Source organism: Pogona vitticeps, chromosome 4, assembly GCF_051106095.1.
Source record: "Pogona vitticeps strain Pit_001003342236 chromosome 4, PviZW2.1, whole genome shotgun sequence".
NCBI classification, from domain to species: Eukaryota; Metazoa; Chordata; class Lepidosauria; order Squamata; family Agamidae; genus Pogona; species Pogona vitticeps.
This window is the reverse complement of record NC_135786.1, coordinates 228,387,551-228,413,416: the sequence shown is the minus strand read 5'-3', so window position 1 is coordinate 228,413,416 and position 25,866 is coordinate 228,387,551. Positions and strand designations below refer to the sequence as shown.

Here is a 25,866-nt window from a genome sequence, read left to right as displayed (position 1 = left end):
CTTTGTTACTCGGATGCTTTTGAACTGCAACTCCCAGAAACCCCAGTCAGGACAGCTGGTGGTGAAGGCTTCTGGGAATTGCAGTCCAAAACTCCTGAGTAACCCAAGGTTAAGAACCAGTGACCTAAACCACAGAGCTATCCAGCCACCAACTTCAAACTAAAGGAAAGCACCCTCTTCTCTCTTTTTCTTCTGTTGAATGATTGCCTGCCACACAGTTATGGAAGACCTATCATGGATGGAGAGGGAAACGAAGAGACTATACACACCTATGTGTGCACAAGCACAGAAAGACATAGTTCTGTTTTTTCCCCCCTTTCTCACTATGGTCATGCTCTCAGGGCCAGAGCTAGCACATAAGTGCTAGGAAGAACACAGCAATGAGATGTCAGCTTTAGCTCCTCATCACCCGTTCCCCTTTATCCATCACTGGGCCGTTTATTCCCTTAAAGAGAATCGGGAACAAAACGATGTGTTGAGGATGATGGCTCTCCCAAGAATATCCGCTCAGCCCCCATATTTAAAGTGAAGAAGGGCAAAAGGTGGTTGGTGAGCCACTCTCCCAAACCTAATCCCTCCCCAAATCAGCCATCATCCTCCAGAAGGGGTAGAATTCTCAGATCTAATACAGAATTTCTGGTCTAAAACAGCCCTTTTCGGCCTATACAGCCAGTTCTTGGTTTTGCGTGTGTGGGTTTTTTTGGCATACAAACAAGATGGAAGCAAAGTAAGATCTGAATGGCAAACTGTGCCATTTCAAGTTTTCTGTGGGCACAATTTGCTATGGGGGGGATCAAAATTCTTTTTCAGTGATCAGAGCATTTGGCCTGCCAAGGCCAGGGGTCAGAAAACAAGTAAGATTCCCAAAAGTTGCCCATCTCCAATTTAAAGAGAAAAAAATGAATGGTTCCTCCCTTACCATTAATTTATAATTCTGCCTCATGGCAAGGGGATTCTGGGAATTTTGATTATGGTGATGGTGACTGTTGATGAGTAGTTTAGGTCTCTGGCTGAGTTGCTGTACCCCCCCCCCCAAAAAACAAACAATCTGCCCAAGCTATGATCAAAGGACAAGCCTCTAACCTTTTTTCTGAGCTTCCCAAGGAAAAATTGTTAAGACAAGCCAGAATGTAGGACTGCTGGGAGAGAGGACAGGCAAACACTGTAAAACACACAGAGGAACAACAGCTTTGTGGAATTGTTGCTTTAAAGGGCAAGATGGAGAGGAAAGGGGGCCAAAAAAACTCCATTATTTTGCTGACCAGCCTGCACACTGTCCCGCCTCCCATGACTCAGCAGAGAACAGGAGAGCAAAACAACGCGCGGCTTCGTACAATTAAAGATTATGACTCAGACATTTCTCTTATAAACACATGCACACTTTGTCTTTCTCCGTGATTCACCGTGTGCAAAAGTGGATTAGGAATTTCAGCAGTCATCGGGGCTAATCCCACCGGATGCAGCCTCTTAAGCTTTTCAAGCTTTCTCCGGCAACAGAAGGCCAGTTTGGCCATTTCATAGCGTCACCCCGTCCAGTCAAGACCCCTCCCTGCCAGGAATTCACTTACACAAACAAGTGTCTTTTCATCCTCTCTCTCTCAGCCTGGTGTCCAATCCCAGCATCGGCTAAGCCATCCACAAACGCACAGTCATGCGGCCCTCAGCCCTCCTCGGTCCACCGAAATATCGGGGGGCCCCGTGGGATTCATGTGACTGACCTTTCACAGCTGCTCTGCCAGAAAAGGCAAACAGGCACACTCCCCCCCTCCCTTCTCAAGAAAAAAAAAATTACAAGACCCAGGCTCTCCAAGCAAGTGAGATCATGTTCACATGAACGGAAGGTTATTAATAGCAGCAGGAAGGCAAGCGTTTATTTTCATGGGAAAGCAGAGGATGAGAGACTGAAAAGACGAGGAAGGGATCTTACAGGAAACATGAAAGATGCTTTCTACTCCGGCTGCAAATACAAGACAGCCAATGCTAAAAGCCAGACTGGTCTTCTTTACTTCAAAACATATTATTCTACCTGCAATCACCTGTTACAGGTAGAAGGTTGAAAACAGGCACCTGCCCCATTGCCAGAGGAGAGCAGAAATTGCTTCCTGGGGAGCAGGTACATTTCTATACCTGGGCCGAGAACAGGAGATAAGAGGGGGAAAACATTCATCTCCACCGGTCCGCAATGGGAAAGGTCCACAGGACTGGCTGGCTGAGCCCTTCATGTCTCCACTCTGAAATCCTCCAAGTCAGAAATGAAGCCAGGCACAGCCCTACTCTACAGCTACAAGGGGCCCAATAAGGAGGTTGCAAAAAAGGTGCTCTCTTCTTCCAGATCGAGACAGGGAGACAGAGATTTATTTATTTTAATGGCCCCACAGCATCTCAGCTGGATTTCTAAAATCACACCCCCTTCCAAGCATTCTGGACTGCAACGCCCATTTAGCCCCACATGTAGAGGCTGGTGGGGACATGGTGGTACTGTGGGCTAAACCGAAGAAGCCTCTGTGCTGCAGGGTCAGAAGACCAGCCATCGTAAGATTGAATCCATGTGACGGAGTGAGCTCCTGTTGCTTTGCCCCAGGCTCCTCGCCAACCTAGCAGTTCAAAAGCATGCAGATGCAAGTAGATAAATAGGTATCACCACAGTGGGAAGGTAAAACGGAGTTCCCTAGTCACACTGGCCACGTGACCATGGAAACTGTTTTTGGACAAGCGCTGGCTCTATGCCTTGGAGACGGGGATGAGCACCACGCCCTAGACTCAGACACGAGTGGACTAAATGTCAAAGTGAACCTTTACCTTTACCTAGAGACTGGTGGGGGGGGATGATACGAGTTGCAGGCAATGCATCGGGAGTGAAGCAGTCTAGATCAAGCTGAAGAAGATGGATCATGTCACACACACTAAACCTAACAGTACAATGGGCTCTGCGACAAATGAGTAACCAGGTTTACTAAGCACAGGCAGCCCTGAACCCTGTACGTTGCAGCCCAGTATATGGGATGCATGAAGCAATATGTAAGCAGGCAAATATATACACACATGCTTAGGTGGGAGCAGAGGGATAGGGAAGCTGAAGGCTAACTAAACAAACACTAATGAGGGTTCTCAACAGGGACTGTTTAAGAAGTCGTCACGGGGAGGTGACAAGAGCATCCTAACATATGGACTACGACTTCCAGAATTCCCCAGACAGAATTTCCAAGGCATTAGCCATACTGTTTGAGGAATACTGGGAGGTATAGTCTAAAAACCTGATTTACTCCTTATGTTAAAGACAGACGTCTTTGTGCAATAAGAGAAGCAAGACAGAGACAAAGAAAGTGAGAGTGTTTAGCCTATAAATAAACTCTTGAGGGTGGGGATTTTAATAGAAAGGCCTGTAAGAGACAGAAACATAGCAATTACATCAATGACAACCACCAAAACAGTGGTTGCTAAACAAACAGAAGCTGAATGGTGATGCAGAGACATCTCTGAAGTGATTTAGCACCTGCAAAGGAAATGAAACATCCTCATCCCTAATTCAAACTAGGGGAGATGGAATTAAATCTACAGTTCAGCTGTTTTCCGTTGGAATCTGTCTCGGGTGTTCAAGGCCACCTTGAAGTCAGAGCGATGTATGTTTCCCACAGGACTTTGAATATTACTGCTCCTGATTGTCAGGTTTGTTTGTCCTCTGTAAACTACAGAGGGGAGGAAAGAGCGGGCTAGTGGTGTCATACACTACAGGATGGACAGCTTGAGGTTGTGGATGGTATTAGTCAGACCTCTGAATTGCCTGAGTAAGCATGGGGAAAAATTGGCCAAGTGGATCTGCAACAGGTTCTGGTTCCCTTGAGGACAATGATTCTCAAACCTGGGTCCTCAGATGTCCTCAGAATCTATAAGAAAACTGGGTGTCTTATAGTCTCAGTGTGTCATAACCCATGATGCCTTCCAAATCAGATGGCCCAAAAATCCTGGCCACCACAGTTAGGATGAAGACTTCTGGGAGTTTCAGTTCAAGAACATCTGGGGGGACCCAAGGTTGGGAACCATTGGTCTACATTTGTTTGCTGATGGCAAATAATGTCTTCAAAGTAGGTGGCTGTTTGGTAATAAAGACTCCCACCCCAGGCCTGTGAAAGAGTAGTACATTGTTCACAATGGGTTGTTCCTCAAGACACATTCTGAGCTATTTCAGATGTGAACTATAGATTATCATACCTGCCACTCCTTCATGGATTCTACTGTGAGAAGGACCTCATACAACTCCCCACCCACATGGCTTCTATGTGAGATCAGAGGCAAGCAAAATAGGGTTTTGTGTTTACACCAAATAAACATCTGCATGCAGGAGAAGCATCATACTATCAAGAGAATTCAACGCCAGTTGTTCCCATCCCACTCCCCTTTTCTACTCCTACTTCCCCTCCGATCAGAAGTTAGATGTTCTCTGGATGACACAACTGCACTCCAAGTTTGCTTTGCAACCCAGGCAAAAATTCTGCAGCTCTCCTACAACTCTCCCTCTCTCCCTCTCTCTCTGTCCTCAGTCAGGAAAAAAAATAAGTATTTTGTTCCCTGGAAAAGTAACAGTGGTCATCTATGCAGATTGAGAGATTCTTCAAGGTGAAATTCCAGCATAGTATTTTGCTAATTGCTTCCTGTTAGTTTCCTTCAATCGCCAATTCATTGGTCAAACAGCAAAGTACTTCAAAACCCAACGGCAAGTTCATATGTTCATCCTGCCTTGCCTTAATGTAAATGAATCTGGAAATTTTTTATGAAGGTGCTAAGATTCGTAACATTCCCATCTGTCAAGGTTCCCTCTAAGGCCATGGTCCCCAACTTTGGGCCTCCAGATGTTCTTGGACTACAACTCCCAGAAGCCTTCACCACCACCTCTTTAGGCCAGGATTTCTGAGAGCTGAAGTCCAAGAACATATGGAGGCTCAAGATTGGGGACCATGGCTCTAAGGCGCGCACCTGCACAACTCCACCTCCCTCCAAACAGCTTTCCTCTTCCTCTATGCAGGAATGTTTTCAGCCCCTTCCAGTAGCCATAGAACCCATTATCTAAACTGTTCTCACCTGGAGAAAGGCTAGGCTGGAAACAAGATTCCCTCTAAGCCACATGCTCAAGTCAACCTCCCTCCATACAGCAATCATGTTCAATCCCTTTAAGTTCCAGTTGCGATGAAACCCCGAACACGGGAGGGGGGGCAGAGTCGCGAAAGAGAGACAGCCGAAGCTCAACTGAGCGGGGCTGAAAATTAGAGGGTACGTTGGCCGGAAATCTGTTTATGGCCTAGGATAGCACAGACTCCAACCTGGTTTCCTATTAGAAGAGGAAGAGGTCCCTGGATCCCTGCGTTTTCTGGAAACTATAAGAAAACTGGGCCATACCTCAGTGTGTCATAACTCATGATGCCTTTCAAGTCAGATAAGCAGAATTTAGGTGTGTCTCTCACAGGCAGAATTCCCAGAATGGAGAATTTTGGGATTGACAGTCCAAAAATAAATGAAAAGCACACGCCTAGCACAAAAGTTCTTCTGCCGCATCTCCTGGGGGACAATTCATACTGGAAGAAACCAGAGCAATGGCTGTACGCAAGCCAGACTTAAAGAGAATGGGTTCATTTTATTTCCTTCCTAGAAAGTGCTCTTGAGTAGGAAAAGACACTGCTCTACATTTCAAGGCTGGAACATACATTTTTAATGCTGCTTTTAAATTATTAAATCTGCCCTGCATATATATATATATGCATCATTTAGCAAAATTATGATATTCAAGATAAATGAAAAGATGTCTGGTCCAAAGCAATCTTTTATTCATGAGCAGGCAGATCCTCGTGGATGAAAAGTAGGGGAAAGCAGCTTACTGCACCTCCTGCTGAGAAATGCCTCGCTTTTCACAAACCAGGTGAACTGTGGCCACCGCATCAGAAGGCAAGATAGTTTAGTTAAGGATAGGTGAAACCAGGCAAATCACACGGCAGTCAATTTCATGATGTTGCTGCAATCTATTCATTCCTGTGTTTCTGATTCAAGTCTCTCCACAGGAAGTCAAAACCAGGAGCAGGCAATAGAAACAAAATTATGGACGAGTCGCCCAGATAGGTGGGGTATAAATCAATCAATCAATCAATCAATCAATCAAATAAATAAATAAATAAATAAATAAATAAATAGTCCTGGCCCCAGACACAGGGTAACCACAGGTGTTGCAGACACACCCCAAAACATTAAGGGGAATGTCAGAAATAGTCCCATAACAGCAGAATGATCCCAAATAGTGAGTGACTGGATTGAACAGAATGGATAGCATAGAAGAGGGAAAAGATTGCAAATATTTAAAAGGGGTTGAACGAACTGTATCCTACTTATTTTACATAGAACAGGTCTATCGCTACACAAAATTAAAAAATGGACACAATACTGATATGAGATGATGAGCCTGCTCGGGAGTTAAGATCATCAGAAGAGGTCTTTCTCTCAGTCCCATCACCTTCACAAGAGCATCTGATAGGGACCCAGGAGAGGGCCTTCTCTGTTGCTGCTTTGAGACTCCGGAACTCCCTCCCACAGGAGGCTAGGCTGGCCCCATTTTTGCTGTCCTTCTGCAAGCAGGCCAAGACCTTTCTCTTTTGCTGTCCTTCTGCAAGCAGGCCAAGACTGGCTGGCTGGGTGGGGTTTTCAAATGGACTGTTGTGCCTTACTGCTTTGAATAAGATTTTGGTGTTGCTCTGTTTCTTTTAACCATTTTAGTGTGGTATTTGTTTGATCCTTTTTTAAAGTATTTGTATGCTTACCCTGTTTAGCTTTAAATATTATCTTTTAATTATGTAAACCGCCCTGGGTTCTTTTTAAGGAAAAAGGCTGGGTAAAAATACAAGGTGGGATTGGCAATGGGGGGACATTGTCTCTCAGTTGGAACAAAAGAAATGTTGAAGAGAAGATTCCAACATGAAACAACTGAATAGGAATTCATCAAGAGGTGCTAATCCAATCCTGTGTTAATCAGCTCACCAGAGGAACAATGTCTGTTACATAACAGGCCTATGTTAAGATAATGATGACACTCAGATTTTTTTCTTTTCATTTCAAATCTTTTGGGAGCCCACCAGAGTTGAGGCACAATTCTCAGGAGATCCCTGACATCAAGGCCTTGATGACAAGTTCCCACATCGTTAAACAAAGAGATAATGTGCCCTAAGGGACAAGTTATGCCAAAAGAACAGGAAAAAAAGGCCTTCCAAGGCAACCTGCAATCTTTAAAGCCCTAGCCAGCATTTAAACTCCAAAAGCCAACAAATTAGTGTATTAATGAGCCACAAAGCACTTGATAGCTCCTTTTTTTAGATGATAGTTCCCAGAATTTGGTAGGCTGGCTGGGAAATTGCGGAAGTTGTAAATCGGGGGGGGGGGGGGGGGATCCTCTTTTTTTTTTTCCTTCCAGGGCTGGATCTCCCCAACACAGTATTCTCCAAATGTCACCATCTGGTTAAAGCAAAGAAAACATTTCCATACCTGGCACTTGAACCTCATAAGCACAGTTTGCATTCTGGCTACAATGCCTATAACACCACCTTGATAGAAGACTACAAGAAAAAGAGGCTTAATCGGTGTTAAGACACTGTACAGCTTTGCCGTGCTAAAGAGGCAATATACATCAAGGGTCCCAACTCCGACCTTGTTAGATGCTTGGACTACATCTTCCAGAATTCCCCCAGCCAGTAGAGGTGACTACCTTGGCAGGCAGATTCAGAGCGGTGCAATCCTAACAATTTAACCTTTTCAATACGTAAAGCATCCAATGGTCAGGCCCATACTCAGGAAATGTTACTAGCTCATATTACAGGTAGGAGGCTGGGAACTGCAGCTTAAACGACTCCAGCAAACTCTGGTCCTACCTTATCTGCTACTATACATATAAGTAAGCTATTCTGCACGTAAGTACTTTGCTGATCAGGCCTGGGAGAGCAGGATTTATTTTCCAGGCTGGCTGAAGTGTCCTCCCTGTATGCTATTATTCTGGATGGCCTTGAAACTATCAGCAGATAATAGCCAGAACAGCTGGACCAGCTGGGGACAGGTGAAAAGGCTTAGACCGAGGCATCTCTCCTTGCCTCCTACCACAGCTGTGGGAGAATCACCCTAAAATGAAGGCAGCTGGGAGCATCCAGTATTATATCCAGACTCCCATTTGATTTTGAAACTGCTGGAAATAGGGGGCTATTTAACTGGGTCTCACCTGCATGGTTAGCCCTTTATGAAGGCCACTCTATTCAGCTCCTTCTATGACTCCCACTATGAATGGACTGATACCTTGGTTCTGCATTCAATTCATGACCTCCTTAGAAGGTTTAGGGGAAAGGGTTATGGGTGTGTTTGTTTTGTTTCCTGCCAAAAGATTTGGGACGCTTTTCTCAAAAGCTTCACGAACCTTGCCAGTATCTCCAGATGGCAAACGAAAGACCTCCAGATGTTGGTACATTGCAGCACCCAAGCTTTTATTACCACTAACTACAGTGGTTAACAATAACAACAATAATAATGTGCTATTACTGTACGTCAATTCTGACGTAATATGGCAACCCTTTCCAGGGTGTTCCAGGCATAGAATACTCAGAAGTGGTTGACCATTCCCTTCTTCTGGAGCACCCTGGGACTGTCCAGCGTGCCCAAGGCCACACAGGCTGGCTGTGGGGAACTGAACTCCCAACCTAAACCACTGAGCTACACTGGTTAGAACTGATGAAAGTTGCAATCCAGCAACATATGAAGGGCCAAATTTGGAAAACCCAGTTTCAACTACTTAACCATCATCTTCCCCTGGTTATCCTAGCCACTGGGAATAATTTGTATTCTTACTCCATTATGGGAGAACTCTAAGGTGGGAAGGGACACTGTGGAATTTTGGTAAAAAGTTCTTAAAATGCTGCCAGGCAGTCTTGACCTAAGAGCAGCCATTCCAATGAAGCCTCCTCTAGATTTTTGGGACTACTGCTCCCATCATCCTTACCCACCTAGTCCAAGAGGATGAAGGATGTAATCTAACACATGAAATGTGCCAAACTGAGGAAGCCTGCCCTAAACAGTGGTAGCAATAAAGTGCCAATATATCAGCAATTCACCACAGCTGCCATAAAGAGTAAGTTCAAAACTCCTTTGTAAACCAACACAATCCTCTCAATGCACTGTAGAAGATCAGAGCCAAGGACTATCCAGAGAGAATTAAAGGTGGCGGAAAACATTATTGAACTCAGCAAGGAGTCTAATTCTCAGCACGTGCCCAATCACTATTGAGATCTAGAGTGAGACTAAATCATTGTTTGCAAGCCTTCATCTGTTGAATTTCCCTTTGGAAATTCTTTTCACGATGGCAAACTATTTTAAGCCACTGTACTTAAAAAAAGAAAGACAAGAACTCATGCTTTACTGGAATCCCTATTGTGAGATTTTCCACATAGACAAAGATTTTTAAAAAAATCAACAAATAAAACTCCAGACTTTACAATGGAGGAGCAGATTTATCAAGAAGTCCAGAATATCCTCTCCAAAGATACAGACATGTTTCATTTTCCTGCTCTACAGAGAAAAACAGTGTAAGATTTCCAATAAATCATTTTACAATAGTCTCTTAAGCCTCCTGAGTCCAGCAAGGGTGCTTAAAAGAGAGGAGGCAGTACCTTTAAGATAATTCCAACAATAACCATCCTTTAGAACAGTAATTAAAGAATTTGGCAATCAGAACATCTGGTGCTGTTTTTAATACTATGCAACTTTTTTTGAGGTCAAAGCAACATACAAAACAAAAATACTGCAGAACAAAAAATGAAACAGGAATTTCCTGGTATCAATTACCAAAACGGAAATGTCTGAAAGCCACCAAGGGAATAATGCCAACTTTTGCCAAGCAGATGTCATTCAGAATCGTTAAAGAGTACAACTCCTGCAACATCCAACAAAAATGGCACTTTCAGCACATATGGAAGGTGTCAGACTGAAGAAGACTGAACCACTGTTTTGGCATTTAGAGATGCTGATGTTCCCCAGTTTTGAGGGAGGCAAGGCAGCAGATAACAGCAGAACTGGGGATAGGGATTATATGACAAATATCCTGAAAAATCATACTAGGGCTTATTTTCAGGTTAGGTCTTATTTTCGACGAAATAGGGTAAAAGTAATTCCGGTTCAAAATCTATATAATTTTGAGGTGATTTAACCGACAAACTTTGTATTGTATACCAACAATAACTGAGTAGGTTCTTAACACATAATAGATGTTAACTAAAGCATTTTATACATTATTATCTTGTTGTTCCTAGCAAGGGTCTAAGAAGGAACCCCTTATGACTAGGCCCACAAAGGGTCCTAAACCCATTTATCCTCACTGACTCGGCTGTGGAGATCTCAGGAGATTCATTACCTGTTAAGTTAAAGCAGGTCCCTCATAGCCTAGATAGCAGGGCAATTTTTTAAAAAAAAATCAATGTTTTTTTTAAAAATCAATGTTTTTTAAAAAAGCAATGTTTTTTTAAAAAATCAATTTGATTTAAGTCACAATTTAAATTTTAAAAATTGATTTTTTAAAAAATTTAAATTGGCAAAAAACCACCCTTAATTCGTGATTTAAATCAAATCCACCCCGCTAAGCAGCCTTTGAGAACACTGTCCCAAACCTACTGAATGAATGTAGGTCTTGAAGCTCTCTAGAAACATAGAAGGGGAGATAAAACAGCTCCTGTGACCAGCCATATGCAGTAAGGATGATTCTGTGAGGCCTACTATAAATAGGAGTTGTCTCCCTCCCTCAGGAACCCGCTTTACCCCAGGAATCCTAAACTGGACCACATATCCTGCAGGGCTGGATCCTGGTCCGGCTGGTACCCAAGTCATCGCCCTGACTTAGAGGCAGCCCTACAGTTCAAAAACAAACTGTAGGGTAAAAGAGGGAGGAAAGAGAAATACTGTAGTGGTTGGAGAACAGCATATTTTGAGTTCTCACTTATAATCTTTGCTGGCTGCTCACCAGAGATTACTGGAAAACCCAAAAGTGGTCCCTGGAGGCACAATACATGTTTTCTGAACCAAAGTCATGTTTCTGAGGAGAGGCGCGAGGGGAATAAAAATAAAACGGAGCGATACCAGCCAACTCCAACCACCAGAAAGGCAACTGGAATATTCAATTTTTTTTTGCTGCTAGGCTAGGGGGAGAAGACCAGCTCAACCACGGCTTGATTTACACACTGTGCACTAATTATTTCGCTAATCACAGGGCACTTTGTGCTTCTGAACCCAATGACATATTATACTTGGCTGGATCATCCTTCTAAACACAAAATGCCAGGCAAGGAGATGCAGGGTGGCGGAAAGCTTGTGGCAAAAGCCAGTGAATGGCAACCTACCATGTAATTACTTCAAACAGGAAAAATAACCTTCTCCTCAGTCGATTTTCCATTTTAAGATAGAACAAAATCACCACAAAAAGGGAGGGGGGGTGTCAAAATGCGCCATGTCCTCCTTTCACTTCAGTAGTTTGTAATATTTAAAGCAAAAACAAGCCACTCTTGAATGAACACTGCTAACTGCATATTGTAAGGCTTGAAACAATAAATGTCAAAAAAATAATAAGTGGCAATCATCTCCCCTTGCAACGATGCCCACAAGCAACTGTGCAGGATAGCAGCTAAAAGAGGAACGCCACAACCTTAGACTTTGGTTACTTAATGAGACCCACTAAAAATCATAATAATAAACAGACCTCAATGGATACAGACATTGTCAAATTAGAAATTAAATGTTTAAAAACGGAGGGGGCACTTCAGTTTACTATGGCTCCAACCTCCAGGTAGCATCCTTGAACACACATACACACCAAAAAAAAGGCAGTTCCCAGTGGAACAGTTACACAAGGAGTGATCCAGAAGTTCAACTGTATCTCCTGTGGTTTGAAGAGAGGCAAACGTGTTTTATCATGCATATCAATGCAAGAAGGTGTGCTATGACCCAATCGCTTTTTGTTAATTACCACTGTTAAGGGAATAATCACAGCTTGTGTTTGTAGTTTGCATTTCACTCCCTATGACTCCACTGGCTACTCAAGTGTGAATATAATTACCTACCAAGGCAACACCTTCATTTCTGTTATAAATTCATTAAACGCTCTCAGGTAAATTCCTTTCCTTCTGCCTCAGCTTCCCAACTGCAACATGCAGCCGCCCTACAGCACTACTACAGGGATGAGTAAGCTAATAAAAAGTTTGATGCACAGTCTCTTACACTGCGCTTGAAGCAAGGCAAGAATGGACACAGTTTAGCCAGCCACACAATAAGAAATGACTCCAAATTCCAGGCTGCTGTGCCCTCACCATCTTGTAACCATTATAAACCTTCAAATACTTGGGATTAAAGAGTTGACCTGTTATTCAAAAGGATTATCCTCTAAGCAGGTTTGAGATTTGGAACATCTGATTAAGGAAGCTACCCTCCTTTTACAAAGACCTGAATGTATCATAACACATGCAAGATGAATGCAGTTCCATGGGTTAAGCTATCTGTGATGGAGAGCAAAAATTTTTTGGGATGGAAACTCCCGAAATCTCCCAGCTACCACCACCACCTTCAGCTGTAACCCCAAAAAGTAACATCTCCAATTTCTGATGCAGAAATAAACCCAAGCCTGCTACACCTCAGTCATGTCTCCCAACAACTACCCTAGTATGATACATGTGTTTACAAGCATATGGCTACCATCTTTATAAAGTGGTGCCTCGCTTAACTTGCCCCAAACCAAACAGTCTGGCATGCAAAGGGTGGAACATCTCCTCCATCCCTCCTCTGCCCACTTGCTCACCTAGACCAGAACTCCTGATCAGTGAGGGCAAGCAGGTGAGCTGTTCAATACAATGTTACTTAAACCCTCCAAAACTGAAGCAGCAGCATTGTTCCAGTGGGAATACAAACAAATAAAGAGAATGCAGAAGATATCATGGACTTCTCTCTACTGCAGAAAAAGGCATAGTTGCCAGATAACCCCTAACTTAAGGCCGCACTCTTTTCTATGTGGAATGACTGATCCCCATAACAGAACAGACTTGCTGTTTCAGATCATCCCAATCCCAACACAATAATCATGAGAACAGGGACAGTTGCTCCATACTGTACCTCACTTTGGAAATTCTGGCATGGACAACCCATCTACTGACATGAACGGGAAGATCAAGATTTTTGGCACCTGCAATGCCAAAGCACTTACATGGGCGGGAAAAATACATCAAGTCCAGTGTTTAAGAACAGAGCCTTCAGAGTTATTGTGGGAATCATTTTCACGGCACAGATAATGTAAGCTGCAGGGGAAAATAATAAATTAACCACAGCCCATTTCCTTCCCTCACTCATTGAGACGAGACTGAGATTTTCATTGTCCGATCTTGCCCATAGCCCTTTAAACAGTAAAGCAAAATCTTCCGAAATGGGAGGGGAGTGTGGGGGGAAACAACACACTAGAAAAATATTTTTTGCTCAAGTTATTCCTTGTTCAACTCAAATGACCTCCGAGATCCATGGGCTGAGGCAGCAGTGGGACTCATTTCATGCCAAACATTTCTGGAGGCAGCTGCTGCCAATAACTGCAAAGGGGCCTGGAATGAGCGCTCCTTCCCAACATAGAAACGTCCTGCCTTCTCCGTGGGCACCAGACATTTCTGGGGGGGAAAAACTGTTTGGCTGAAACAAGGTAGAAAGAGCCAAGAACAGATGCCTGCCACAGAACGAAACTGGAGAATCCATCTTCATATTTCTACCTCTAAATATCTCCTGAAATTCTTTGACCCTCCGAGATGCCAATCCAGGCAGGTTTCACAAACTAGTTCAGTCCTGTCATCTCTAGATCCCTGTTGGTTTCGCAGAGGCAAGAGGACTTTCCACGAGGTCTATTTATAAATATAAAAGGGATCTGACCTAAGATGACTCTAGAGACCCATCTCTATTTCTCTGGAATGTGAGAGCAATGCTCACCAACAAATCTCATCCACTAGCAAGATCATCTACCATCCAAAGGAGCACCTACCTGATGTGTGGACAAAGTATACTCTTCCAGATGTTGTTGGACCATGAATCCCAGCATCCCCTCACCACTGGCTATGCTGGTGATGGTTGTCAGGTACTGCAGAAAAACAACATGGGCAGGCTACGCGTTGCCCACCAACGATCCATTATTTTAAAATACTAACGAGACGTCCTACAGGACAGCGGGAATGTACTTGACAATGCTGCCATTATCTTCACTCCAGTTTAACTGCCCTCTCACGCACCAAATTCAACTGCAACTTGAATGTTAATTAAAATTATTAAAAGAATGGTCCACCTTTTTAGCAAAAAATGGAACTCCAGGAGTCTACGAGCAGTAAGGGCCAAGGTCCTTGTATTCTTTTCCTCTCCTCACCCCACCTACCAGACATGCTTGTTAAGACCTGAAGTTACTCTCTTCCAGTGAGTAACTGCAGTCAAAGACACCTGGAAAGTATGAAATGGGAAAACCCAACCTTTGCAATATCAGGACTCAGCAGCTCCATCCATATTTATCTCCTGCCTCTCCACCACAGTGGAACTCAAGGTGACATTGCTCCTCTCAATATACAACCTACATCCACTGCTAATGAACTTCTCTGTCCCTTTCCTTAAGTTCAAGCAAGCGAATGCAACCAGTGTCTGTTCCCCATTATGGTCCCTATAATGAAAAGGTACAGGCTTTGTGTTGTGAAGTTGCCTTGTGTCCAGTCAAATCACTGTTCTACCAAGGCTAGTACTGCCAACAGTGACTTGCAGAAGCTTTCCAGGGTTCCAGAAAGTTATTTTCCAGTCCTTCCTGCTGACTGAACTTGTGAACATCTCCTAACACAGCCAGATTATCCCTCCACTAAAAAGTGTGGAATCTGAGGTTCACCAAAGACAAATTCCAGTCACACCGCTTCAGTTCCCAACTCTAGGTATCCCCAGCTATTCTGCACATCAACCCTGGCACTGTTTTTCTGCTATGAGTTGGCTGCATGACTTCATGGCAACAAGAAAAAGCCTCATCAGTCGGTCACACAGCCATTAAAATGGAAATAACAGGCACTGAACATGATAAGGCTTCTTGCTTTGACTTCTCCAGACTCACCAACTCAGATCCCCTACATTTCCTTCAGCTGTTCTCAATCATGCTCTCTTCCAAAAGCCCATTTCGTTGGGACTATAATTTGCAAAATCCACTAACCAGTATGGCCATAGGCCATGCTGGCTCAGGGATTTTGGTAATCCAAAGAAAATACCAACTTTCCAACTTTTCCAAGCTCTGTGTAAGACATCATGCATGGTGGAAGATTATGGACCACGTTTCAGGACACATGTGCAGTTCATGGCAAATATCTTAGAACTGCAGAGCTGGAAGGGACCCTATGGATCATCAAGTCCAGCCCTGTCAAGGAGGCACTGTGGGGAATTGAACTCCCAACATCTAGCTCCGCAGCTAGATGCCTAAAACATTGAGCTATCCAACCATTCAAGTCAACCAGGCTGCATGGACCTCAGCAGCAGAACAACTATAAGCTAGGAAAACTCTCACATTGTGCTGCGGCCTCACATTGCAGGAACAGCATACACAAAGCCCAACACCACTGCAGTAAAACCACCAAAAAGTTATATGACACCTCAAAGATTAACCAATTTCATGTGGCATAAATTTTCATCAGCTTCACCCACCTTCAGATGCATTTCCACCAGTACAGTACCTTCTTTTCCTCAGTTCCCAGATATAAGGAAAACCGGGCTGCAACCAACTCGTCCCCGAAGAGGCAGTCCCTTTTCACACATCTGATCTTGCTTGCAAGAGAGTATTTTAAAGAGAAAAATAGCTGTAGGTAAAGGGGAAAGTGACACTGCTATTTCATGGCTCTTTGGAAACCAGCACTAGATGACACAAATCATCATCTTACTGCCAAGCCAGATTTCAGCACAAGCAAAGGCCAGGCTCACATGCTCAGGGGAATGGGCCAACAGTCTTGGCTGCTCTCCTCCGTGTCCTCGTTCACCTTCTACCAAACTGCAGAGCACACCGACTAGGAAGGACAGAAGGGAAGCCTCCAAGTGAAAACTAGAAAAAAGTAAAATCTCCGCACTTAGAGTTACAGATCATTTCCAAATAATTTTTGACAGTACAGTGGTGCCTTGCATTACGAGATTAAATCGCTGTAGAACGAAAACATCGTAATGCGAAAAGAAAAACCCATTGAAACGCATTAAAACCCGTTTAATGCGTTCCAAAGGGCTTGAAACTCACTGTCCAGCAAAGATCCTCCATAGGGTGGCCATTTTCACTGCCTGTGCAGCGAGGAATCCGTCCCAGAAAACAGCAGGGGGGCCATTTTGTTTACTCGGTGGCCATTTTGAAACCGCCGATCAGCTGTCAGAAAATCATCGTTTTGAGAAGAATCGGTTCCCGAAGCAGGGAACCGATCATCGCAAAGCGAAATTCCCCCATAGGAAACATCATTTAGCAATCGCAAAAGCGATCGCAAAAACCTCGTCGTAATGCAGTTTCGTCGTTAAACGGGGCAATTGTAAAGCGAGGCACCACTGTACATGATTTCAGCAATCAGACGGGAGAACCACATTCTGATAAGCCATGCTCGTCTTCTCCATTATGGAGCCAGCTGAGATGTGTTGGGACTACAGCTCTGATCCGGGGATGATGAGACCTTGCAATCCAGAATGTCCAGAAAGCCTCGTTTGGACTGAAAAGGCAATCTGTGGTTTCTTCTGCAGCACAAGTTCATGAGCAAAGGAGCTTGGATGCAATTCATGAATTAGTTTCCACTAATGAGCTCAGCAAGAGCCTACACGGCTCTCCTCCTTCCCACCCAGCACAACGCTTGGGAGGTCCTACCTCACCCAGTGAGGGTCAACCACTTGGCAGAGCAAAAAGTGCATCTCCCCAGTTTTCTCCTCTACACTCATCACAGTAGATTCAGCACTACTTAGTGTTTCATACAGTTGGAAAAAACTCCACCTCTGTTCATTCTGACACAGCTTAGCCCTGGCAGAACAGAACACAAGGAAGCAGGAGCACACCATAATCTAAATTTCTTGAACTACAAGTGCCAACACACTCCAACCAGCAAAGATTCCAAACAATTCTTTCCCCCTCTTTTCCTAGCTTGACTAAATATCAAGCCATTGCTATCTACTTTATCTTACACAAAGAAAAGTATACAAGCTGCTGCGTAAGTTCTCTTCTGCTTAAGATAACTTCTAGACACTAAATAATTTTTTAAGTTTTCCACAAGGCTGCTTATAATGCACAAATCATGACAAGGGCACACAGACCTGACAGGATTTGCGTGGGTGCTACTAGAAGGAAAACATATTTATTTAGCAAGGCTGCTCAGCACACCAGCAGTTCTCTGGCACACCAGCAGTTGCTTGATATATAGTGTGCGTACAATGGTTCTGGCAAGCTTTCAGGTCAGTCACCATGTCTGGGATGGACACATTCCCTCTTTCCTTTCAAAGACAGATGTGGCCAAGGACTTCACTTGCAGGGTGATTCTAAGCATGCTTAACCAGAAGCAGCTGGATGGATAGTTCAGTGCTTTAGATATCTGACGAGTTGTAAGTTTGATTCCCCACTGTGGATCCTAGGGGAAGAGCCAGTCTATGTACCCATGGGCAAGCTGCACAGTCCTAGGATGTTCCCAGAAGAACAGAATGGTAAACCACTTCTGAGTACACTCTACCTAGAAAACCCTGGGAAAGGTCACCATGTCAGAATTAATTTGATAGCATGCTATTACAGTGGTGCCCCGCATAGCGACGATAATCCGTTCCGAAAAAATCGTCGCTATACGGATTCGTTGCTATGCGGAACAAAAAAGCCCATAGGAACGCATTAAAACACATTTAATGCATTCCTATGGGCAAAAAATTCACCGTTCTGTGAAAATCCTCCATACAGCCGCCATTTTCGCTGCCCGGTAAGCGAGGAAAGGGCGCAAAAATACTGCGGATGGCCATTTTCTTTACCCAGCGGTCATTTTGGAAGTGCCGATCAGCTGTTGGAAAAACATCGTTATGCGATAATCAGTAAGCAAAACGCTTAGCAATCATCACAAAGCGATGTTTTACCATTTAAAACATCGTTATGCGATCGCAAAAACTCAATCGCTATGCGGATTCATCATTAAACAAAGCGCTCGTTATGCGGAGCACCACTTTATTATTCAAAAACACCTGGCACAGTCAAAATTGTAAAAACATTGACTGGTATTATATAACAGATACTGTACAAAAAACGATCTGTTAAATATTGGCGCAGTATGTATGCTGTTCCTAGTACTGCCATTTTTTGTAGCTCTGATGGTGTGATTTCTGAAATCTGCAACTGCTTATAGTACTATATTAATTATTATTATTATTATTATTATTATTATTATTATTATTATTATTATTATTATTGTTGTTGTTGTTGTTGTTGTTGTTGTTGTTGTTGTCGTCATCATCCAGAAGCAAGGCCTGCTGTCTTCCCCTGACCTTCCTTTCTGTAAGTGCACTTAGAATTGCAGACCTAGAACAATTCCACACAGAGACTCGTCCTTTGAAAGTGAAAAAGGGTAAGATCTTCCTATCGTGCAATGTGGCATTTGAAACCTTCGGAAAATATAAATGTAATGGAACCTGCTATCCGCCACTTCAATTTCAGCATTCCCCACACACACACTAAATTTGCCCTTTTCACTGCAAGGATATCCAGCACCCACAGAGTTAAGCAAACTGTACTTAGACCGGGAAATGATTAAAGAAGTTGGCAGTCCATGTCCAGTTTTATAAAACACAAGGTGGAGATTAACCAAGTGCAGGGAGGACCTGTGCTTTTAATTTATTTCAAAATCACCACTTCTGGAGTTTTCCAGCAGCAGAAATTGACATTTTATGATCTGGTGTGAAAATGCTCTGAAAGAAGGTCTTGAATCTCAGGCTGCCTATGGGAGGGACAATCTCCACTCCTGCCATCTCTCTCTCTCAAACACACACACACACAATACTTTAGTTTAAACCATGGCTAAGGAATGTGCCAACCTCAAGATGTTGTCAGAATCTGGCTCCCATCTGCTCTAGCCAGCCTGGCCAAGCGGGAGAGATGAGCGAGCAATATGTCGTTATTAACAAGGACGTATCTCTGCAGACAGAAACCACTTTCAGAAACACAAAATCTTCTGGCAGTGTCTTCTCATTTAAATATTAGACTTATATATAAGAGAGGATAGAATGATTAATTTAAATAATCTATACCGAAGCCTAGAAAACCCCATAAAATTGAAAACCAATCCAAAAAACTTTGAGACCTTATTTACAAAATGGGGGGGGGGGGAGAAAATTATACCACTACATTCACTCATTATATGGAATGAGAATTTATAACCCCATTACATAAACAGATCTCCGAATTGTAGCATATTTTAAAGTACAACTACCATCTCGTAAATGTCTTTAAAATATTTAAAAAATTTAAAAAGAGATCCAATTTTGGATCCAGTTTGTCAATAGTCAGTTGGCCGCAAGGCACAGGGATTTCCTCCAGTTGAGCAAATTACAAACTTCTGTAAAATACACAGGGATGGGACAGTCTTCCCCCACTCCAGTGATATAAACACTGCAGTGGGAATAACCTGACCATCAGAGCTGTGGCCTGTATGGCATGACTGGAGCTTTGCCACACAATGCCAAAATCTGGAGGATGGGGGGAAAAAACCCAGTGTTGCTGGAAGGACATGAACCAACTTACCCCAGGGCACACAGGTTCCCTCCACAGGAAGGTTATTATGGGCTAGGATTCTGCAAATACAGTGGGGTCTCGACTTACAAACTTAATCCGTATTGGAAGGCAGTTTGTAAGTCGAAAAGTTTGTAAGTCGAATCAGCATTTCCCATAGGAATGCACTGAAAACCAATTAATCTGTTCCGGCTGTTTTTGGTTCTTAGGTTGAGGGGCATTTCCCATAGGAACTAAGGCAAAGCCAATTAATCCGTTCCTACCACTAGGGGCAGAATTTCTTTCTTTTTTTCCTTTTAACCTAAGATGACTTAGGTTAAAAAAAAGGAAAGAAATGAGGGAGAGAAGGAGGGAACAGACACCTTTTCAACAGAACACTCTGAAAAGCACATTTTCAGCCAAGAAAAGTACCTTCTGGAAAAAACCGAGCACCTTTCAGACAACAGATCACCTTGAAAAGCACCTTTTAAATCAAGACAAGCCAATACAAGCACCTTTTGGGGAAAGGGGGGGCAGCAAAGGAGGGAGGGAACACCTTTTAAAAATCCAAAAATCAAAAATTAAAAAAGCGCCAAAAAATAAAAATACAGTCCGTACCACACTGTACCAGGCAATACCAGCAGTACCAGGCAGTACCAAGCAGTCTGAAGACTGTCTCCAAATCCACTCTCAAAACGCTGGGAAGAGCGAGGAAGCACATAAGCACCCTCTTCACTAGCCAACGGTTAACTGAAAGTTCAAACTTCATGCTTTCCCCACCTCAAACACGTTTTTTTTGTTTGTAACTCGAATCTAAGTGTGCAAGTCGAGTCAATATTTTTCTATCAGAGTGGTTTGTAAGTCGAAATGTTTGTAACTCGAGCCGTTTGTAAGTCGAGGGTTGACTGTATGCCTTTGAAGGACTACAGGCTACTTTGCAAGCCACATTTCACCATGTTCTGCTCTAGGGCAAAAGAGGAGCCGATCTGCCCATTTACAAAGCAACCATTTCTTATGCATTACTTGGTAGAGCATTTCACCAGCTGGAAAAATGCCCCCTCCCCCAATTCTTCCCCAGAAGCCATTTTTGCAACTCTTCGGAAAGAAACTAGAAGTAGAAAGGTCAATTTCTTCTTTAAATTTTTTTAGCTATTTTTGTTCCTATTATTACTAAAACGAGATATGGTGGACATAATTTACTTACTTTACCCAAGCAACTTTTATGAGGTTGAGAACCTATGAGTTACACTACAATTCCTGTTTGTAGTACGGCTTAATAGCCCTCGTAACCCAAGACATCTAAAAAGCCATCTTGGAAGTCGCCACACATGGAATCCTGTTTTCCATAAACAAAGATGCAAAATCAGAGGTTTTTAGCCTCTTGCAAACTCTGCACCCCTAAGATGAAGGATGCAATTATGGAAAGGGATACACAAGGTGCCTAACACAAACTGGTCCCCTACCTGTCAGCACTAGAGACAGAGAAAAACTGAACTCATCCATTTTCTGAAAGACCGTATCCTATCTGTGATGTGTGAAACTGTTGATAAAAATGCATGCACATATTTTGGTTTCCTCTTGTCATGAGGGAACTTTAAGCACCACTTTTGTTGTTGGCTTTGTTGTTGTTGTTGATGATGATGTTATCTTTCCCATCTTGAATCAAATGAGGGAGGGAAGACACAAGGGCCTCTTTTAGAAAAATACACACACACTGTCATCAATGGGAAGATGATCCTCAAGGATCAGCATACTAAGAAAAGTGCTCCTCAAAATATGTAAGAATTCACCATGCAGGAAAGAGGGGCAGAGATGATGGGTGGAATCCCAGAAACAAACAAAACAGGATGAAAATGCAGGTTGGGCTCAAACAAACATAACACATTTGAAACAGAAAGGGGTTCTCACATCTGTAACCAAGCCCTGAAAATGGAACCACGGGAAGTAATTCTGTTCTCATCCTCGCAGGATGAACAATAATAATTCCTGAAAGTCCATGTAAGGGTTGTATCTAATATTATTGTACTCAATATTTAAAACTATTTTATAGTTATTCTTTATTAGTTATATTATTTTTGGACATTACCTTTCCTGTCTGTTGTTCATGTGAATTTTTCACCGGGACTGTTGTGTACTTTGTGTTACTGCAATCTGTTTGCCACCAGGAGTAGTGGCTTTGCCACTAGTTGGGTGGGAGAAAAATATAAATAAATATGGCACAATCTTCACTGGCCTCCTCTTTCCCAAACCTGGAAGCAGGTGCAGTTCCAGGTTCTTCATGCCATTTCAGTACCCTGCAACCCATCATCCCTACCGATACTGCAGGCACTACAAAGCCTGGCTCCCAGCACTGAAAAACACAGCCTGCAAAAGGTCAACAAAGTCTACCCAGCCACAAGGACCAGTGATCACTGCACTCAAAAGACCAGCTAACAACACCCATCAATCACATAATAGATCATCCCTCCCCCTTATCACAACAGCACACCCACAGCAAAAAAAAAACCACGCTGATCACCATAATCACCCAATCTCCTGAAAAGGACAAAAAGCTGGTCCTACAGCTATAAATACTCAACTATTCCACAAACTGCACCAGAGCACAGACAGAGTTCTGACTCCTGTCCTCTGATGATGCTGGCCAGAGACTGGCAAAACATTAGGAAGAAAAACCTTCAGAACACGGCCAAACAGCCTGAAAAACGTACAACAACTACTATGAAAGGTTTGGTAGAAAGATGAGTCAGGAGTTGTATGCCCATGAAACTAACAAGCACTGGTGCAAAACACAAATCCTGAATCTCTCTCTCTCTCCAGCCCTTTCAAATGTCAAAGAACACAACCATAACAAAACAATGCAATTCTGAAGACAGGAAACAGGACTGCCGTAGCTCTGGCCTATATCAACCACTTTGGTGCCAGTTTCATTGCAGAAAGGAGTCTGTCAGGTTGACAAACTCTGTATTTTGACTTTTTAAATTGTTATCTTAACCCAGGGCCAAAGAATCTCAGGGAGCAGGTTGACTGCAGTCAACAAAAACAAGGCAATGCCTGCCCAAAGTTTACAAATTAAAAAGGAAAAGCACAAAAGAAAGAAATGGATGAGAGGAGAGGGGGGAAAAAACACTCTTATTGCAGACCTGGAGCATTTATTCTGCTGCTCACCAGAGCTACATACTGCTTGCTTAGAAGAGCCTGGTTAAATGCTGGTAATGACTGGGACAAGTAATTCGGAAGCAGGGCTGGCGGTATGGCTGTGAAGTGATCTACGAAGAGCTGCTCGTGTCCGTTTCCGTTCCTGAACCTGGGCCCCGGCCAATTTGCAAATTTTAGAGACAAACAAGATGAAGTCCTTCTCACATCATGCCTAAGGTGTGCTATGGAATCCATTTCCACAAGACCTGACAAATGAGAAGGTGTAAATCCTTGTTTTTCTCATTCTCATGGGAAAGCACAGGACACCACAAAATATTTCTTCCATCTGCAAGACGGCACAAATTGCATAAATTGTGCGAAACTGTGCTAGCTGCTCCCTTACTGCAACGACTTTTAAGAGCCAAAGGCGCCGACCATGATAAGTTATTTATGTATATATTTTCCTTCAGTCAGCCAATCCTTCCATGCTGTAGATGCACGCAGGTGCGCTCTTATTTATTTATTAAATTTATCCCCCGCCCATCTAGAAACAAGTCTACTCTGGATGGCTAGCAATAAAAATAGAATAAAAACAGTATAATAAAATAAAAGGCAACAATAGAATATAGTTCAAATTGGGGAAAAAATAAAAATAATCAAGTGATGACAGGAAAGCAAGTCTGCTTAAAGAGCCAGGTCTTCAATTGGCTCTTAAAAACACCCAGCGAGGGAGCCAGACAGATCTCTGACGACAGGCTGTTCTAAAGTCGAGGGGCCACCACCGAGAAGGCCCGGTTTCTTGTTCTTCCTCTCCGGGCCTCCCTCGGCGTTAGGCCCCTCACCCGCCCTTCCTGGCTAGAACAAGTGATTTTGTTCTAGCTCTGCTTCACAAAGAGAAAAAATCACCTGTTTCCACACAGACATGATGTGTAAATTATGGGAAGCTCAGTGGAAGACGAGGATTCCTCATCTCTTGGGCTAACTAAATCAAAGAAAAATCCGGGTTCCTTGAAAAGCTCTCTTTTCTGGTGTGGTGAGATAGCCTATCCTCATGAGAACAAATAATTCTGTACTTCTGAGGTGTCGTTTTCCAAGGTGTGTGTGTGTGTCTGTGTGTGTGTGTGTGTGTGTGTGTGTGTACACACACATTTCACACACTTTCCTTCAGTCATGAAGCTGATATATGGCACATAAACACCTGGTCAACCATTAACACTGGATCAAACATGTCTTTGGCTGACCCAGCAGAGTTCCTACATCCTTAGAGGACAGCATAAGCATCTCGTGGCTCCTCAGAAAATCAAAGTATGCCATTCCGAACCATTTTCAAATAGTGCCCTCCTCCTCCTTCCAACGTACAGCTTGTGGCAAATCTTGAAGCTAAGAGTATAGATCCAGGTAGGCTCCACACTCTGAGTCCTACAGATATGAACTGAAATGCCAGATTTCCATAAGATCCCTTCTTCGATCAGTGCTACTATTACGAACCCTTCCTTCTATTGTCACAACTCAGCAGTGCTGTAATGCAGGCATGTATTTTAGCTGCCCCTCCTCTGTCTATTGGCTCCATATATCATGTTACTACAGAATACTGACCATCCTGGAAAGAGGGAGAATACAGAATCTAAAGACAGCTGGAAACCGCATGCTTTAGTTTATGTATCTGTCTCAAAACCACAAGGAAAGATCAACCTGACTCATTTAAAACAAAACAAAACAGAATCACCTGTCAGAATGCTCAAGGAAGGAGATGCAACTGGGTTATACCAGAGCTGTTTAGGTGTCTGAATTACATCAGGCCATTACAGGATTCTCTACACACAAACAGGATAATGTGTTTTGTTGTTTCGTTTCTCACAAAGCAAAGACGGCCCCAGACACAGAGGGAAACGCAAGCTAATGGAGTAAAGATGTACCCACAACCTCAGCAGGCAGGAGGAACCTGGATTCAAACCTCAACTTTACAACTAGAAATGCAATTCCAACTTCAACAAAGCTAAGCTTCAAATCCCTTGCTAAGCTAGGAAGTTCTCTAGAAGGCCTTGGACAGGTTACTCTCGCACCTTGCTTTTGTAACAGAAAGTAGAAAACTTACAAGCCATCTCTTACATAGTTCAACAGGTTGCAAGAGCCAGTGTGGTGTGATGGATAGTGTAGTTGTGCTAGGGCTCGGAGGACCTGGGTTCAAATCACAGCTTAGCCAAGGAAACTCAATGGGAGGTGGAAATGGTACAACAACTCCTTAGAACATCTGACACATCTTGAAAATCCTATTAGGCTTGGCATAAGTTGGAAAAGCTTGAGTCAATTACCTCCTAAGCAAAGAGAAGGTGAAATAGAAACAGTAAGTAATAAGGAAACAAAAAATTGGAAGCAAAGCTTCACACACAACAAAAGAAAGAATCCTGCATAGCTGTTACCATTTTATTGAAAAGGCCAGCTAAACAAAGGAAGAAATCTTCCCTTTTTTGTATCAGGACACTCGGAAAACACAATCAGCAAACCCATAAGAACTACATCACTTATTTCAGCAGAATGATGGCTTCCAAGATATTACTTTTTTAAAAAGGCTATCCATTCAAAACATCTATTACAGATCATTGTGATTATTCTGGATATCATGGGGGAAACAGGACATACATTTTAAAAAACATCTCTGGACTTCTAAAATCTAGATTTAGGAAGAATTCTGTCCCAGTTAGCCTAAATCAGTTGACGGATTCAACCCCTTGATTGTACCGGTGATCTGCATAAACAATTTCCCATCCTTTCACAAACCAATTAAAATTCAGTGTGACTTGATAAAAAAGCAAAGCCTTCATAAACACAGTGGTCCATCGGTCCAGATAGGCGGGGTATAAATCAAATAAATAAATAAATAAATAAATAAACAAACAAACAAACAAACAAACAAACCCAATTTCCCTCCGCAAGGCTACAGGGCAACAAAAATA

The 25,866-nt window shown here is 43.1% G+C and overlaps 1 long non-coding RNA gene across 3 annotated transcripts in view; it reads right to left on the bottom strand.

Annotated features, from left to right (window-relative positions):
- The window catches only part of LOC110085302 (uncharacterized), a 164,582-nt gene that overhangs the window by 136,590 nt on the left and 2,126 nt on the right, over positions 1-25,866 (bottom strand). The window lies entirely within an intron of this gene.